Consider the following 18712-nt stretch of genomic DNA (forward strand, 5'->3'; position numbering starts at 1 on the left):
GTTTACGGGGTGGGATGTATTCATGGAGCCCATAAATTGGAAGAGCTCAAGAATCTAAATCTTACTCAAAAGTCCATAGGCTGGTTTAAGATGACAAAGGAGTTTGGGCATAGGCCTATAAGCCCCGCATTTAGGAGAGAGTGGCCAAGGGAAGAGGAATTCAAGGCCAACATGGTCACATGAGACTTTCTCAAAATGCAAACAAACAAGCAAGCAAGCAAGCAAATAAACAAACAAAAAGCTGAAGGTAAGACTTCTAAAAGGCCAGAAGACTTGTGAAGAACTGGGTGAAAGCAGTGTCAGTAAGGAACGAGACAGGTGGCTTAATGTCACTGTCCAAAGCTTTGCAGATGCATTGAACAGACTTACTGAGACATGCCTTTTTCTATCGGAGGAGCACAAGCATAGCTCTTTCCCTTCAACTTCTTTTTCATAGCATAGGCAGGACATATGAACTCAGTGACACCTCACAGAAATGCCAATCTCAGAGTGTATGGAGTTGGGCAGAGACAGTAAGCTGCTACAAAGCTTCAGAAAAACAGAAGGCAGCCTCTGATATGTTATGGAGAATAAGAAGAAAGCTAAGATCTCATAGGCTTTGTAAGAGACAGCTGATCATTATACAAAGTGAATATTTGCTTTTTTTAAAAACAGTGACCAATATTGAGATCAAAATATTTCTATAGATAAGACTTGGAGATCAGAAATAGAGCGATATCAGAACAGATGGCATGGCAAACCTGTATAGAGCACAGAGGAGAAGGGCAAATTATTAAATAGCCATAGATAGAAGCTCAGTGAGTGAGCATGTTATATTTATTTATTTGTGTAGTATTTGAGAATTCCATACATGTACACAATACATTTTGATCAGATTCACCCCCACTCTCTCCTTCCACTCCATCCAGAGCCCCCCAAAACATCCTTCTCCCAACTTTATGCTCTCTTTATTTTTAAAAACTAAAACATCCTTCTTCCAACTTCATGCCTTCTTTGTTTTTATAAACGTGTGAGTCCAAAGAGTGCACAGTGCTGCCTTTTGTTCATGAGTGTAGGGCAACCCACTAGAGCATGTTCCACATCTGCCAGTTGCAGGGAGCCCATAAGTGCATCAGCCACGCTATGTTCAGAAGACAGCACTGGATGAGCACTTTTGAAGAATCCAGCCAAAAGTCTATCCACCTAGAACTCTCCATCTGGCTTTGTGCTATGCATACCACCCTCTTCTAATAATTCACTTGGCAGCCCAGGTCCCTTACTTGCACACACACACACACACACACACACACACACACCTCTTCAACAAATGAACCTCTGTATCATCTCCTCACTCCAGGATCCTGCCCTGTTTTAGTTCCTGTCCTGATTTCCTTTAATGATAAACTGTGATGTGGAAGTGTAAGACAAATAAACCCTTTCCTCCTCAACTTGCTTAGTGGTCATGGTGTTTCATCACAGCAACAGAAACCCAAACTAAGACTCTGTGTGTGTGTGTGTGTGTGTGTGTGTGTGTGTGTGTGTGTGTGTGTGTGTGTAATTGACAAATTAAATTGTATATATTCAAAGTATTCAAAGATGTGATGAGGGCTGATGTATATATTGTGATATAACCATCACAATGTAATGAACACATTTAGACAGCATGAACTTACCATAATTGTGAGTGTATGGGTGCATGCACACCTGTTCAGAACATTCAAACTCAATAACAACACAGTATTATTCACTATGCTCACCATACTGTGCCTTAGATGCCCAGATGTTATTCATTGTACAATTTCATTTATCTTAACATTATTTACCTAAAACTATTCATCTTATATGAATATATCATTTGCCCACCATCTACATCCCCACTCCTCATTCTTGGCAATTACCATTCTAGTCTTTGTTTCCAGAGATGGAATGGAATTTGTTTTTAGGTTCCACATATATATGGGATCATATAATGTTTGTTTTTCACTGTCCAGCTTCTTCCACATATGTAGTATAATGCTCAACAGTTTTATTCCCATTGTCACAAATGGCAGGATTTTCTTCTTTTTGTGACTGAATAGTATTCTATTGTTTATATACACCATATCTTCTCTACCCATTCACGAATTGATGGACAATCCATAAGTGGCTAGTGTAAAGAGTGCTGCAAGCAACACATGAATACTGATATCAGTTTGACATACTCATTTCATTCCCTTTTAATTAATAGCCAGTTGTATAAGATGAAATATCATTGTAGCCTTGATGTGCATTTCTCTGATAATTGGTGGTACTGTACACACTTTTGTGTGTTTATTGCTCCTTGGTATATTTTCTTTAGAAAAATGTACATTAAGGTTTTGCCTATTTTTCTACTATAGAGTTATATGAGTCCCTTACACATTTTGGTTGTTATCTCTCTACCAGATATTGAGTTTATAAATATTTACTCCCATAGTTTGCTGCATATAGCTTTGAAAATTGCCAACATACTCTATTTTAACATTATCATCACAAAGTAGATAAGCTAATGAGATAATGAGCATGTTAATTAGAGTAAGGTACTTATTCTCCAGTATGTACATACACCAAAACATCCCATTAAACTACGCATGGTGAGGCACACCTGTGACTCCAGCACTTAAGAAACAAACAGAAGAATAATTTGAGATCAGCCTAGATTGTATAAAGAAATTTTGTCTCTAAAAAAAATTCAAAACCAAAGCCAAACAATCACATCAGATTGTTCTCTGATATAATTATAACAAATAATGGTTATGTGTGTGTTTGTTATTATTTGTTAATGTAAAAATAAATGTTAGTATTTAGAAAGGGAATTATATAAGGCAGATGTGACCACTCATGTTTCTAATCCTAGCACTTAGAAAGCTGGAGCATGAGGATCATGAGTTCAACTTAATCCAAATTACAGAGTAAAATCTTGTCTCAAAACACAGAGCAAAAGGAAGTAAAAGGAGGAGAGAAGAATGGAGGGAAATAGAGAGCAAAACAGAAAGAAAGTTCCTTATAGCCTCTTGCCCATAGGTATCTGGCCATGTATGATATGATATACCTATTATCCTACTAAGATTCTGAAGATTCTCTCATGGTACTATAAACCTGGTCAAAAGCCTATGACTAAGGAGGTAAGTTGATGGAGAGAGCTACTGCTCTTGTTTTGGTAGATGGATATGATGTGTCGGTCTAAGTAACTATGCATATGCCCATAGCATAGTGCTGCTGTCAGGTGTGGTCAGAGAAGCCTTTGTCTTAGTGGTCAGTGACCGCAGAGGCTCATAACTGGTCAAAAGGCTGAGAATAAATGAAAGGATAAATGACTGATAAATACCCAGTGACAAATGAGACCTGCACCAAGGTCTAGGAATATCACAGAAGAAGTGGTATAAAGAACGTAAGAAGCTAATGGAAGATAGTAGAAGAGGTGTGAAACACTGGCTTCCAAGTATGACAAGGTGGTTGTATACCTGAAAGTGAAGTACCTGTGATTACTTTAAGATTTATACACAGGCCCAACCTGGTTGATATAGGGAGAGGTTTTGTTCTTCACTGGTGTTGCTCCTGAGGGCACACATGTATCAATAAACAACCAAGTGAAACACAGTGAGACACACAGGCACACAGGCACACAGGTGTACACACCACCCACACCCACACACCATGAAACAGGAAGGAGGCTTACTTGAGAAAAAGAATGGAATTTGCAGTAGTGGGAGAAGGACAAGAGGGGGAACCTTGAAAATGTCAGAATAAAATCCATTATTTTGTATAAACAACATATGCTATTAAAACTAGTATTCTAACATTTAACATGTTTGAACTCTGATTATCATGCCATTTGGGGAAATAAATGGAGAAATCCAAATGCAGTCTGGCTATCAGCTAATATCAAGCAATGAGTTCATTTTCATATAAATCACAAGGCCATAGTGATTTATATAAAAATGCCTATAGAGATGCATACTGAAGCATTTGATGGTAAAATGACTCAACATTTAAAATTTGCTTTAAAATCCTATAGGACAGAATAATGTTGGAAGGAGATAAAGCAAAACTGGCCGAACAGTTTATATCTGTTTACATTTGGGTCTTCAATTTGATTACATTTACCAATGTGTCTGTTTTTGTGCCAATATCATGCTGTTTACATTACCATAGCCTTGTAGTACAATGTGAAATCGGGAATGGTCATATCCCTAGGTGTTGTTTTATTATTCGGGATTGTTTTAGCTCACCTTGCTTTTGTGTTGCCATATGAAGCTTAGTCTTCCTTCATTGGGTAGTTACTTGATTTGGCTTTCAGGGTAACTGTGGTCTCAAATAACGAATTGATTAATGGTCCTTCTGTTTCTATTTTTGTGGAATAATTTGAGGAGTATTAACATCAACTCTTCTTTGGATGGCTGGTAGCATCCTGCACTCTGAAAACCAGATAAGAAAACATTGAAATGTTGTTTCACTGGTGCTGAGATCTAAGGGTGGCTCCTAGCATTTCCAAGTCATAATATTCGTTGTATAAATAGGATGATGTTCAATGTAGCACAGGGCAAGATGAGAACGGTCTGAGGTTAAATGTTGATTATTTGTGCAAATAATTGAGGTTGGAATAAGTTGTTATTCTATATCTCCACTATACGATACTAATGCCCCATGTAAAACTCAGGTTTGCAATGTAAGGGACTTAAAGAGAAACTTTCACCCACACTATCCTTCTGGGAACAAGAATCGAAAAAACTCCAGGGTCTGAATTTTCTTTTCTTCTAATGTGGTACTATGTAAGCCCTGTTGGAAATGCCATCCCCTAAAAGCCTCCTTCCTTCAACTTACAATTGATTTAACTATATAATGTGAGCATGAACTAGAACAAATTATTCACTGTCCCTCTCTTGAAAGGGAGAGTATTTTCAATTTCCAATTACCTCAAAGGAATAAGACAACTGATGCCTGTTTTAGATAGTGGCTGCACATCCAACGTTTGGTCACATGTCCTTGCAGATATAGGAAAAATATTAAGAATGTTTGTCTTGGAAATGGTTATGAAATGTATCAAATAAAAATACAAGCTGTCCAGTTAAATTTGAAATACAAATGAGAAATGACAACCTCAGTACGAATGTGTCCCATGCTTTACTAAAACAGATTGTCACTGATCTCAAATGCAAATTTAGCCTTATGTTCTGTGTTTGGTCTGGTTGGTATAGCCAGAAAAAGATATTTTGTCGTGGTTTAATAGAAGAAATCAACACATAGAACTCAATCTGGCAGTTATAAATAACAGAATATTTTCAGGTACTACATCATAAGATACAGAAAAAGAGATGTGCTAAAGTCAGAATTCCTTCAATAGATCTGGTAAACTAGTTCAGCCCACAGAAGTTTGCACTACTCAGCCTGATGGCTTCAGTTCAATCACCAGAACTTACATGGTGGAAGGAGAAAACCAATACCTGCAAGCTGTCTTTTGACCTCTACATGCATGCACTCTGTCCACTTCACAATAAATACATAAATGTAAGAAACTTTAAAAAAACTTTAAAAATTAAAAATAATTCTATAGATAGGGAGCTACCCAAAGAGCCTTGTCTCTGTGAAGACTTGCCAAGTCCCAGCCCTTTGTGTGGTGGTGGCAGTGTTTGGTAGTTTCTAAATGTGCTGAATAAATGTCTTGGTAATAGGACATTAAAATGTCTAGTCACATTGCACTCACAGTCATGAACAGAGTGATTGAATCTGCTGCCTAGTTGCCTTTCTCCTTTTTAAGGCACTCTAGAATTCAAACCTAGGCAGTGGTCCTCCCTATTTGTAGTGTAAGTCTTTCTACCTCAATCAGTCTAACCAACAAAGTCCCTCACATGCACATCCAGGGCTAAATAATCCCACCCAAGATAGTGATGGGTACTTTGGACTTGGTGATCCCAGATCCCGCCAACTTGACCATACACATGCACCATCACAATATGGAAGGAAGATGAAGCTCCACAGGGAGAGAGCAAAAGACAGAAAGACAAATGTATTCATCTGGGCCAAAAACTGGACAGGAAGAACCATTACGAAGGTCAGTTTCTTCAAACTGACAAGGACAAGCCATAGTAGTCAAAGATTCTACAAAAGCCGATTCTATGTCTTTCACTTCAACATGAAGAAGAAGAAGAAGAAGAGGAGGAGGAGGAGGAGTTGATGCAAAGGACATCCCTTACTTCAAAGGGGATAAGACTTTTTTTTTAAAATCTGAGCCACCAAATGTGAGTTACTGTGGCCTGGGAACAAGGGTTCAGGTTACCGTGAATGAAATGATCTCCTGTCAAAGTGATTACATGGCATACTAAAGTCATGTAACAAAAGATAGTCACAATTCAATACATTTACTAAAGGCATTAGTAAAGACATCAGGTAGGCACATTACAACAAAGCTGAGAAATCTCTGCTATAAGTTTTAGATGTTATCTGACACCATTTTTACCTTTTAAGTTGCTGGAAATGAGTGGTGTGCGAAGTTAACATATGACTTGATAGTCCAAAAAATGTTAGGTCAGACACAGAGGTGGGTGACAAATGACTGTTAAGGAGAATAAAGATAATTTTGGTTCCTGGTCTGCTACATTCCAAGTCTTCACAAATAATGAAGTTCTAATCAGTCTACATACTTTTCAATACAGATGCAGCTTTTTCAAGGAACTGAGTTCAATTAAATAACCAAGTCAATGTGACACTCCAAGAAAACTGATGTGATGATTTACATTTTCAGGTTAATTTATATCTCTTCAGAGTATTCCTTGCAGTTATCAATGGCCTCAAAGCAGAATATTAAGTGGGGACGGTGTAATTAAAGAAACATAAAGGAGAAAACAGCCTTTAACTAAAAAATTGGCTTGAAGTTTCTCAACAACCAAGAGTCAGAAATTTCCACACAACTGACAACATTTACTGTGAAGACTGCTGACACAGAGATAAGACTCCGTTCGTAGAGATTTTAAACAAGCCTGTTGAAATATTAGTGAATACTTAAGCCGAAAGCATACGACCTTTGAGAGTGGCCTTACTCTTTTTCCAGGTGTGAACGTGCAGTTTTCTGGGAATTTCACAAACAAGACTAAACTTTGTCTCCAGCAAAAACAAACCTTAGCCCCCTGGTGCAATCTATGTGTACAGAGATTTAAATCTTATCAGTTACAATCCTAACCAGTGCACCTTGAGACAACCCTATGGCTCATTTGACGTCCTCAAAACTCATTTGAGGGGCTGCTTCAGAAACAAATAAGATTGCATGTATCATTATTGTAAAGACACTTAAATGTGAATCTTAAGAAATCTGTGCTTGGGTATCTATTCTCCTTCTATGAGCACTGCTCTTTTACTCTCTGTGTTTAAATCAGTGTGGGAATCTCTTCTTAGTTAACTCCAATGCTGCTTCATACTGACTTATCCTGAGATTCTTTTATACAATGAATTCAAGAATCGCAGCTGTACCTCACTAAGGGTCTCTGAAAAGAGCTCAGGCTGCTACAGTCAGAGGGCCTTTGAATTGTATTTTGAGAAACAACTGACTAGTACACAAGTGTTACATTTCCCGAGGTACAAAAAGCAAAACAAAACAACAAAAACACAAAAACAAAAACAATTCAAAGTCTAGGGCTTTGGTGTTTTCAAATCAAAGTATTAACATCAAGAACATAACTCTGACTTGAAAAGCATTAAAGCTTAAGTCACTCAGTGCCATCTGAGACTAAGAAAGGCTGAGGCTTAAATTCTAAAATTGCTACAGCGTAGGTCAGGATTTCATAACCTAGGCACAACTCACATTTGAAAATGGTGATTCTTTGTTATGGAGGGGTCTATCCTCTGCATTATAGAATATTTATCAGCATCCTGGGCATCTAACTTTTGGTGTATCATCCCTCAAATTCATATTGCAATGTACTCTCCAATGCAATGGTATTAAGAGTTGGGACCTTTAGAATTTGAGTCATAAGAGCTTTATGTATACGAATGAAATGAAAGCCGTATAAAAAAGAAATTTCCCAGACTTTGCTCCTTTTTGATGCTGCCTTCCACCAAGTGAGGGCACAGCTTTCATCATTCTTGCCACATGGCAATGCTGCAAAAAGGTCCTTACCAAACATTGAGCCTGCCAGTTCTTTGCTTACTTCTTGACTTTTCAACTTCTAGAGTGTGAGAAACTGACTTTTGTCCTTTATACATTATCCATTTGCTAGGACATGGAGAAAATTCAGTGATAGAGCATGGACTGATTGTCAACATAAATAATAAAGAAATAAATACTAAGTAAACAACCCATTTGTGGCATTTCCCTATAGTAATACAATTGAGTAAGGTATCCCTGGGTACCAGGAAAGACCTCTCCTCCAATTGCAATGAGAAAATATGTTTTTAAATATTGGTAAACGTCTTTGAAAGCAAAAATTTTCCATGTTTAGAATCACTGATCTGGATGAAAGCATTCTGTAAAGGTTCAATTACATATCTGAGTCTCTACTATATTTTTCCTATCTAGTTCAGACAAATAAGGGATAATTTAATCAAACAAAGCATCAGCATTTGAAAAAAAGAGTTGTCTTATAGATGAATACAAGTGTTGCCAAGGTGAACACTAGATGATGAAAAGGCAAAAGCTCTGTGTCCATTAAGATCACATACATTTACTTCAAAAGTACAGACTCTTCTCATACATTGCCTGTTTGGCCTTTACTTAAAGACATCATCTCATCACTCTGAAGAACACCTGCCACTTCCAACCTATACTCCCAAGCTAAGAAGAATTTATACCCATGATAAAGATAAATAAAATAGTTTTCATGCAATAATCACTCTGTATATTTTCTGATTCAAGCAGCTGATTTTTCCTATGATGAAGTCACAGCCTTTTTAAAATAAAATTTATTTTTTATGACAGTTTATTAAGTGAAATTATCTATAGACTTAAAAATATAAGATAAATTTCCATATAGATACAGAGATAGAGGCCTGAGAGATGAGTAGATGGATAGAAAGAAAGAAAGAAAGAAAGAAAGAAAGGTACTATTTTTACAGTGCTAGAGATTAAACTCAGGAGCTCATGTATTCTAGGCAAGTGTTCTACCTCTCACTGTGTGATGCCCTCAGCCTACATATCCTGAATGTTCTCTGTTTTATGGAACCACTGAGCAAGTATTGGATGAAACCGTCCATTAAAATACAGCACCAAAGAAAGTTGAACATACCACTTGGTGAGTATCAATCAAAAGAGATTTTCACTAAAGTACCATAATTCGCTATTGAGGATAGTGCTAAGTGATCTTCAGATTTTCAGGGGCATGACATATTACATAAGCAAATATTGAAAGTTCTCCAAGTACAGTATTGCTCTCTCACTTAAAATCTAGGAAAGCATAAGACACATCACATTACACTATGTGAAAATGACCAGACATAAGATAAGATACAAAAACATATGGTTTCTGCAATAATTATAATATCCAAAATAGGTGAATCTATGAAAACAGATACCGAAGTGGAGTTTTCCAGAAGTCCAGAATGTAGGGATGAGTGGAATATTCATCTCTCAATGGATATGAAGTTTCCCTTCAGGGGGATAAAAATGGGTTAGAAGTAAATAAAGTGGTAATTGCCAACACTGTGATGAACAAAATACCACTGAATTGTATAAGCCAAAATATTGATATTTTATCTTACGTGAAACCTCACTACCTTGTATATTCTTTGATTAGGTATGTACAGCTATGTATGGCACAGGACTGTATTCTGACTGCTTGGGCAGCTGAGGGAAGAGGGCAGCAAATTCAAGGTCATTTTGAGATACAGAGTGGATAACTTAGTGAGACTTTGTCTCAAAATAAAAGTAAAAAAAAAATTCTCAGGGAGAAAAAAGTGCTCACTGGACACATAGACCACCAAACTCAAGTTATGTGCAAAGAGCCATCTCTTGCTCTGGGATTTGGATTTGAAAGCAAGCAAGGAAAAGAATGTCATGTGGGTAACATCAGGGTTTGATGAATGATAGAAATGAAGAGGAATGACAACAGCTACGGAGGATAACTATTCCGTCCATTGTGTCCTTTGTAGCTACTGCCGTTCTTCTTCATCCTGAGATCCAAATAGCTTTGATTTTGAAGTAAAAACAAAGAGAACTAAAATCCTTACACGTGATTCTAAAAGCTAAAGTTTATGTTACGTGGTTAGAGAACAGGTAGGAGTTTCAGAAAAACTGGGGGAGGGTAAATGAGAAAGGCTGTATTGGATCAAAGCATACTGTCGTTCACAAGTGAAAAGCATCACATTGTATCTTATCCATGTGTATAATTACTATATGTCAATAAAAAACAAAGTCAAAGGAATAATACAATAGAACAGAGGGCTCCGATTTATAGAATAGATAAGTTAAACTGAAGTCTCAATCTACAAGTAATTTTTCAAATAGATAAATTTATGCCTATACAAAGCAAGTAAAAATAACCAACAACTAAGAGCAGAGGGAGCTTTTCTCATAGTGACAGACAATGTCCACACCTATTGGGGCTTAGGGGACAGTCCTAACTCCAGAGGTGAAAAATTCTGCCCTTTGCTTATTTACCAGATTACTTGAGGGTCAGACACCCCTCCTCTCTTCTATCAGTACAAGCACACAGGTAAAAAGAGACTGGGACGTAGTGCTAGAAATCTCTCTGCTTCTACTTGACTGATAAATGATGGGGCTATTACTTCAGCTCTGTTCCGCAGCTAAGAACAGACAATTCTATCATTTCTTTGAATGGGCATCTTTAATTAAAACAGCTGGGGGGAAAGCTATTTATTTTCCCAGCTTTGTAATCTCACAAATGTTATGTCTTGCTAGAAAGAAATTGCACAAGACAGATGCAATGCATGTTGTGGAACTGAAAGGAATGTTTCTGGACGACAGTCCTCACAGGAAAGTCCCGTGTGCTCTCTCTGCGGGTATCCGCCCCCCCCCCCCCAGGTGTTGGGATGAGGGCAAGCACATGCCAGTGAAGATGCTGAATGCTGAAATTACCCTAGTTTGGAAAGCATCACCCAGGCTAGTATTATAGCCTCTTTTTGGTGGAGAGGGACAGAGGAAGGGCTTAATTTGTCCTTTATTTTATAAGGCAGCGACAAAGTAGATGGTCTCTAAAATCTCTATGTGAGAGAGTAAAATTTGACAACCTTAGTCAATTGATAACTGTTGCTATTTCTAGTGAAATCCTCTCAGCCTACAAAATGGCAACATCTGAAAAGTCTGCCATTGTGTGTGGCACAAAGAAAGCAAACCCTAATAGGAGAGCATTGGTCACCCTGTGTGTGTTTATGCATGAGCATGTGTGTATGTATGTGTCGTGTGTGCATGTGTGTGTACTATTATGTGTATGTAAATTTGTGCATGAGATAAAGCACAGAAATATACAAGAAAGAAAAAAAAAACAGGAAGGCCAGTGCAGGATATGGGAGTGCTAAGAAGCATTATAGGGATAAGGCAGGAAGTTAGATGGGGGATTGAAAGAGTGGAAAGGATGAGATTGGAAAACAACAAGGCAACTTGTTACTTCAGTTCTGCATATTATTATGGCACACATTTATTTAAGGTTGCTCTGAAAAAGCAAAGCCTTGGATGAGGGTGTTCATGGAGATGGAAGTGCTTCAAGGGAACAATAGTGGAGTCAGGGAAGAGGAAACCGTGGAGGGAGGGCTCAATATTGCTGGAGTCATCTGGGGCAACTGTGTAGCACACATCTTAAAATTGCCTGCCAAGATCTAGACAGCGCATTCTCCACAGTTCTGTGGAGAGCGGGAACTGACTTTTACATGAACTCTGGTGCCCATTATTTGATCACTTCTGCTTGGTGAGGAGGCCTGCTGCCACTCAGAGGAAGGGGAAGCAGTCTACCTGGATGAGACCTGATAGGCTGTGGTCATATGGTGGGGGAAGGAGATCCCCTTCTGTCCCAGGTCTGGAGGAGGAGATAGGGTAAAAGAGGGAAGGAGGGTGGGAACAGGAAGATACAAGTGAGGGGATAACAATCGGGATGCAGTCTGAATAGTGCAGAAGAGAGCATCACTTATCCACTGACTCCTAGCTCCAGTTGTCACATGAATGGTCACTGTCCTACACTTCCAGTGGACACAGCTATGATTGCCAAGAGATTTTTTTTCAGGTCTCAAGCTATGGTGTCTGGTAAGTCTGGGACAGAGAGTGGAAAGTCCAGTTGCAGTGGAGACAAAGAACCATTGGCCTATTGGTTGCCACTTCAGTGGTGAGGAGTGGGCCAGGAGGGTATGAGGCAGTGGATCTGTAGTGTCTGCGGTAATGTTTTTGTCAGGTAGAATGATCCAATGGCGGCTACTTAGGGAGAAGCCAGAGGTTTTGAAAGACACTTCAGCTGAATGTGAGATGTGCTTCTCTTTCTTACAGCACTGCAGGCATGTGTGATGTGTAGCTAGGCACATGGCCCCAAACTGAATGCATGGACTTAAAACATTGAGGGTTTTTATTCTATTATTCTTAACACAATCATTCAGTTCTTGACTATGACCTTTGCAGACAACACGTGTTAAAAGAGCAAAAGGTTGGACACACCTGCTATAAATTCTGGCCTTGTGCCAGTGACAGCTTGGATAGGCAGTCAACCTTCTAATGTGCTATGAGCCTAAATGCCACTGGCACTATTGCTGAATGCAGGGCTTCTCACTTTCCAAGGTGACGAATGTGCTTTCACATTTACTTAAGGGCTGTAGTGACTTGCTCTGCATAATCATTTAATAATTTGCTCTCACCTGTTATTGCAATGTTACCCCTTCAATTCCCCATGATCTGGACTGGCTCGGCTCCAGCCTGGGACAAGTCTGAAGTGCCACATTGGTCCAGCTTAATTTAAGTTTCAGACCACTTCCACATGACATTTCTCACTTAACTCTCACACCGACTTTAGAGGAATGGGCTTCAAGTGCTGCAAGTGACAGCTATATTTCAGAGGTCACTTAGTGACCAAGAGAAGACACAAGGCATTGGGATCTCTGAGCATGCTCTCTCCCCATGAACATTTTTCTTTTTGTCCCTAATGATGTGTCAGCAGCTCTGAGGCCTAAATGACTCTCTTACAGATGAAGCTAGGCCAGCCGTTGTGATCAGCTTCTGCTACCAGTGGAGTTATGTGATTCTCATGTCATGAAGGAATAATGTCACCTCTGTCTGTTGCAAGATCACATTGCCAAGATGTGGGTTGTCTGACAGAGTCAGGAGGAGGCTTTAGTCTTCTAGTCTGGTAAGCAAACAAGGAACAAAGGCACAGCGCAAACTGGGTTATCTACAAGGCATTTCAATCAATAAAGGCTTATGTCTTGCTCAAGCTGCACGCCTGCCTTGGAGTAGCAGAGGACTCTGCTCTGTGAAGTCATCCTGGAATCTAGGCTGATAAAGAAGCTGCTGTCTCAAACATTGCCAGAAGGAAAAGAGAGCTTTAGAAGGTCTCTGCCAGCCAAATTGATTCTGATGTATGATGTAGATGCCTTACTTCCAGCCTGACCCATTAGCCGTAACTGTTCATGTGGCCCCTGCACAACCACAGTGCTGCTAGGACAGAAATAAAATTACATAGCACTAAAGACTGCCACAATCAAAATCAGGCATGATGATTCATGCCTGTAGTCTTAGCCCTTGGAGGTTAAAGCAGTAGGACTGCCACAAGTTTGTGCTAGCCTGGGTTATAGGGTAAAACTTTCTCTCAAAACAAGACTACACTACATCTGTGCAGAAGGAAAACTCTCCAAGGGTGTCACCTCCGAGCACTGCTAGTCACCACTTGCATTGCCAAAATGAAGCCTAAACTTCCCTTGTCACTGACTCAAATTGAATTAGAACTCATGCATATTCATTGACTGAGCTTGAGTCACATAAATGAGCCTAAGCAGTCAGGTCTTACCTTAAATTGCATCACCATGTAAATCCGATGGCAGACCCACCCTGTGGATGATGGAAATTTATATCCTGGGCAGTCAAACGAAAACATATATAAACATCCCTGTTTCAAGTACCATTCCTGTGTGTTCCTTGTGTAGTATGGAGGTTCATGGTGCGTGGGTATTCACTCAGATCTTCATTTGAATATATGATTATGCAGTAAATGTGCACTGAGATCTGGTCTGCTTCTAAGCACTGTGAAGATCTTACCAAGAGTAAGAGATGATGCTTGTATTCTAACCAAAAAGATAGACATTAAATAATTGCAATGCGGTAAAGCCTGGAGAGAGTTCTGCTAAGGGGTATGCTTGCAGAAAAAAATGTAAGTAACTTTAATGGGTGTAGAGCACCTCAGTCAGGCATGGCCATTGTGGGGAGAAGCTATGGCATAGCTAAGCAGCCAAGTGCTTGCCTTAGGCAAAGCTTAGCAATGTCGTAATATCAATGGTAGAAAAGCTGACAGGCTTGAGACTGGGAATGGAGCTGAATCAGAGAGAGCTTCCTTGGCACCGGGGCCATGAACATTGCCCTATGGGATTGGGAGCACTGACACTGGAAATGGTACACCCATGTGCACGGTGCACGTGCACGTGGAAGCCAGAGACCAATGCTAGCTGTCATCTTCAATCACTCTCCAGTTAATTTTTTTTCCTTTTGAGACAGAGTATCTCTTTGAACCCAAAACTCATTTAATTCTGCTAGCCTGGCTAGCCAGCAAACGCCAGGGGTCCTCCTGCCTCCCAACACTGGAGTTATAGGTGGAGTCTCCCCTGCCTGGCTTTTTATGTGAGTGCTGGAGATCCAAACTCAGTCTTCATGTTTGTGCAACGAACAAGTTACCCACTAAGCCATCTCTTCAGCGTAGGCGGGAATCCTCGCAGTCCAGGAGAAACATGAAGAAGAACAGGCAGATGGTCATATTTCTCAAAAGAGGCAAAGATTTCTAAAGGGCAGCTGTTTAGAAAGAACAGAGAATGCCTATGGGTGTTGTTCAGGGCAACAGTGGCCCAGCAAGACTTACACCAACTAGAACAAGTGTTATGTGTTTCAGTTTCAGGGAGGAGGCCTAGGCCTTTGGAAGGTGGGGGTGGAGTTAAATCAGTACCCTTAGCTGGAGGCCTGTCTCTCTCCCTCCCTTTAGCCATTCTCATTTCCCCCGCCCCCCCCCCCGAGACTGAATGCACAGTAGGCAAGTGCTCTATCACCAACTTACCCCTCCAAGCCCAATGTTTACGTGTTTAAATTTTAATCAATTTATTCAGATTACAACTCAATTGTTATCCCATCCCTTGTATCCTCCCGTTCCTCCCTCCCTTCCGCTTTCATCCTATTCCCCTCCTGTAAGTCTATGACCGAGGGGGACCTCCTCCCCCACTATATGGGCATAGGCTATCAAGTCTCATCTTGGTTTACATTTTAAAGAACTGGGTGCAGCAGAGTCTATAAAACAGAAGTGAATGGTCTCTTGGTCCTGATCCAGCCTTGGAGGAAAGAGCAGAGATGCTGAGCACATAACTGGTCTGAACTAAGGTAAATTATGCATAGGGTGAGACATGAACTGGACTCCATGCACACCAAGCAGAAGGTTCACTCAGCTTTCAACCACATCTGCTGCTAGAGTATTGTTTCTTAAAGGCAATGTTGTGGAGTTGCTGCAAGAAGAAGAAAGAAGAAATCTGGATGCAGGGAGCCAGGCATTGCTTAATCAGAAGCCATTGACATGGAAGTATTTAGAAAATGGAGGCTCTTGCTACAAATATCTATGAGTTATGGATGTGTTAAGCAAAGAGTTTTCCTCTATCCTTCTAGTCTCATAAGTTTTCTGGGAAGAAGAATTGAGTATACAGTCTTAGCATAGCACATTGATCAGCTGTTCTCTCCCTACTGCGCTCTAAGCCACTCTCCCATCTCACACTCCCTGGTGATGCCACACACCTGGCTGTTCTCATTTATGTGCCTTTAATCAAGTCAGGTCCTTCATCTAGAATTAGAATTGCCCTTAGTGAGAGAGAAATGTCTCAGTGGGTGAAGCACCTCTTTCATAAGAAGACTAGAGGTCAGACCGTCTGCACCCATTTAAAAAGCCAGGCATGGAAACCTGGACCTGTAATTCCAGTGTGGAGAGGTAGAGACAAGAGGGTCCCTAGGGCTTGCTGGCTAGCCGTGTTAGCTGAATCAGGGAGCTCCAGGTCCTAAAGATACCTTGTCTCAAAGAAAATATGATGGAGAGTTATTGATCTCTGGCTTTCACTAGCACACAGGTGTACCAGCATGCACGCATGAGTGCGCGAGCGTGCGCGCGCGCACACACACACACAAATAGATTAGGGTTATCAGATTTAGCAAGCAAAAATACAGGATTTCCAATTGCATTCGAGGTTAAAAAAATGAGTAAATGTGTGTGTGTGTGTGTGTGTGTGTGTGTGTGTGTGTGTGTGTGTGTGTAGGTATATTTTATGTAATACCTAGGACATGTTCACACTCATCTTTTCACTATTTACATGAATTTCAAGCTTGTCTACACCATGTCCTGCCACCTAACCACCTGCTATGGTTTGCATGTGTTTGTCAAATAGCATATTTGCAAACATGATCCCAAAATTCATCTGTTGATTGCATACAAGGCCTCTGAGAGGTGCTTGGGATTAGATAAGCTCTTCAAGGTGGGGCTTTTTATAATGGGACTATTGGCTGTATAAGAAGAGGAAGGAGCCCAACCTAACATATTTGCTTTGTCTCATCATGTGATACCTTGACCATGTTATAATGCAGCAATAAGACCCACATTGGATCCTGAACAGATGTTGGACCTATGCTTGGAGGCCTGCCAGCCTCCAGACTGAGTCAACTGCTTGTATTCTTTAGAAATTACCTGATCCTGGTTATTTGGCATAACAAATCAAAACACCATAAGACAACTTTTTTTTTTACTAGAGTGTATTTTTTTCCAGCAAGTTCCAGCTTGGCCTGGATATCCTTTTCCTAACACCGCTGTGCTCATGTGTGATATCTTTCTGTGACGTTATCTTTGGAGGCATTACTGAGCACTATTAGCCTCTAAGGTTCTCCACAGCCTGATGAACATGACCTTTGTATTTCCTGCACAAAGTCTGTTCAGTAAATATTAGTTGACTTGAATTAATGTCTCTAGGAGTATGCAATCGTCCCCACCTCTTCCTGTGCCTAACTCTCCTATCTGTGGATGCAAGCAACTGTGAACCAAAAACATCTGAGAAAATGTGTCTGAATCCAGTGCATGCAGAACTTTTTCTTGTCATTATTTTTCAAATAATGGCAATATAACAGGCATTTGCTTATTGTTTGCCTTGTGGTAACCAGTCTAGAGAAGATTTAAAGTATACTGCAGGGTGTGGTTTACTGTGGTATTTTATGTAGGAACTGGAGTATGGGGATTTTGATGTCTAAGGGGATCCTCAAGGTACTTTTCCATGGTCACTGAAAGACAACTATATATGTAGCCAGATACATGCCAAAACTACCAGCCCCCTAAAAAAATCTGTCAATACTCTCTCTTTGTCTCAGGTGGCAAAAGACCTCTGAGATTCCATCTTACCCCCATCAGAATGACTAAGACAAAAAAAAAAACTCAAGTGACAGCACATGCTGGCAAGGATGTGGAAAAAGGAGAACACTCCTCCCTTGCTGGTGGGGCTGCAAACATGTACAACCACTTTGGATATCAATCCGGTGCTTTCTCAGAAAAATGGGAATAGTGCTACCTCAAGACCCAGCTATGTCACTCCTGGGTATATGCCTGAAGGTTGCTCCATCATACAACAAGGACATTTGCCCAACTATGTTCAAAGCAGCTTTATTCATAATAGCCAGAATCTGGAAACAACCTAAATGTCCCTTAACCAAAGAATGGATAAAGAAATTGTGGTATATTTACACACTGGAAAACTACTGAGCTATCAAAACCAAGGAAATCATGAAATTTGTAGGCAAATGGATAGAGCTAGAAAAGATCATCCTGAAGGAGATGACCCAGACCCAGAAAGACACACATGGTATATACTCATTTATAAGAGGATATTAGCCACAAATACAGGATAACCACACTACATTCCACAGACCTAAATAAGTTAAATAACAAGGAGGAACCTAGGGAACAGGACAGGTGCCTACCATAGAGATCCTCGTAAAGACTCCACCCAGCAGGGGACCAAAGTGGAAGCTGAGACTCACAGCCAAACTTTGGGATAGAGCTCAGGGAGTCTTATTGGGAGACTTGAGGGAAGGACCTGGAGTGGACAGGAACTCCACAAGGAGAACAACAGAGTCAACAAATCTGGGCCCAGGGGGACCTACAGAGACTGATGCACCAACCAAGGACAATGCATGGAGAGGAACTAGACCTCTGCTCAGATGTAGCCTATAGGCAGCTCAGTCTCCATGTGGGCCCCCTAATATGGGGAGCAGGGGCTGTCCCTGCCATAGACTCTGTTGCCCACTCATTGATCACTTCCCCCTGGAGGGGTGGCCTTACCAGTTCACAGAGGAAGAGGGGGCAGGAAGTCCAGATGAGACTTGATAGGTTGGGGTTAGTTGATAGAGGAGGAGGGCTCCCCTTTTTGAGGACTAGGGGAGGAGGCAACAGGAAAGGAGGGGGGGAACAGAAGGACACAGGAAATGGGGCCACAATGGGGATGTAAAGTGAATAAATTTTTTAAAAGAAATAAAAGACTTTTTAAGAACTAAGCCTACATAATATGTTGGCAGTGGGTGCAT

The sequence above is a fragment of the Acomys minous genome, assembly GCF_964271855.1.
Source record: "Acomys minous genome assembly, chromosome: 7".
NCBI lineage: Eukaryota > Metazoa > Chordata > Mammalia > Rodentia > Muridae > Acomys > Acomys minous.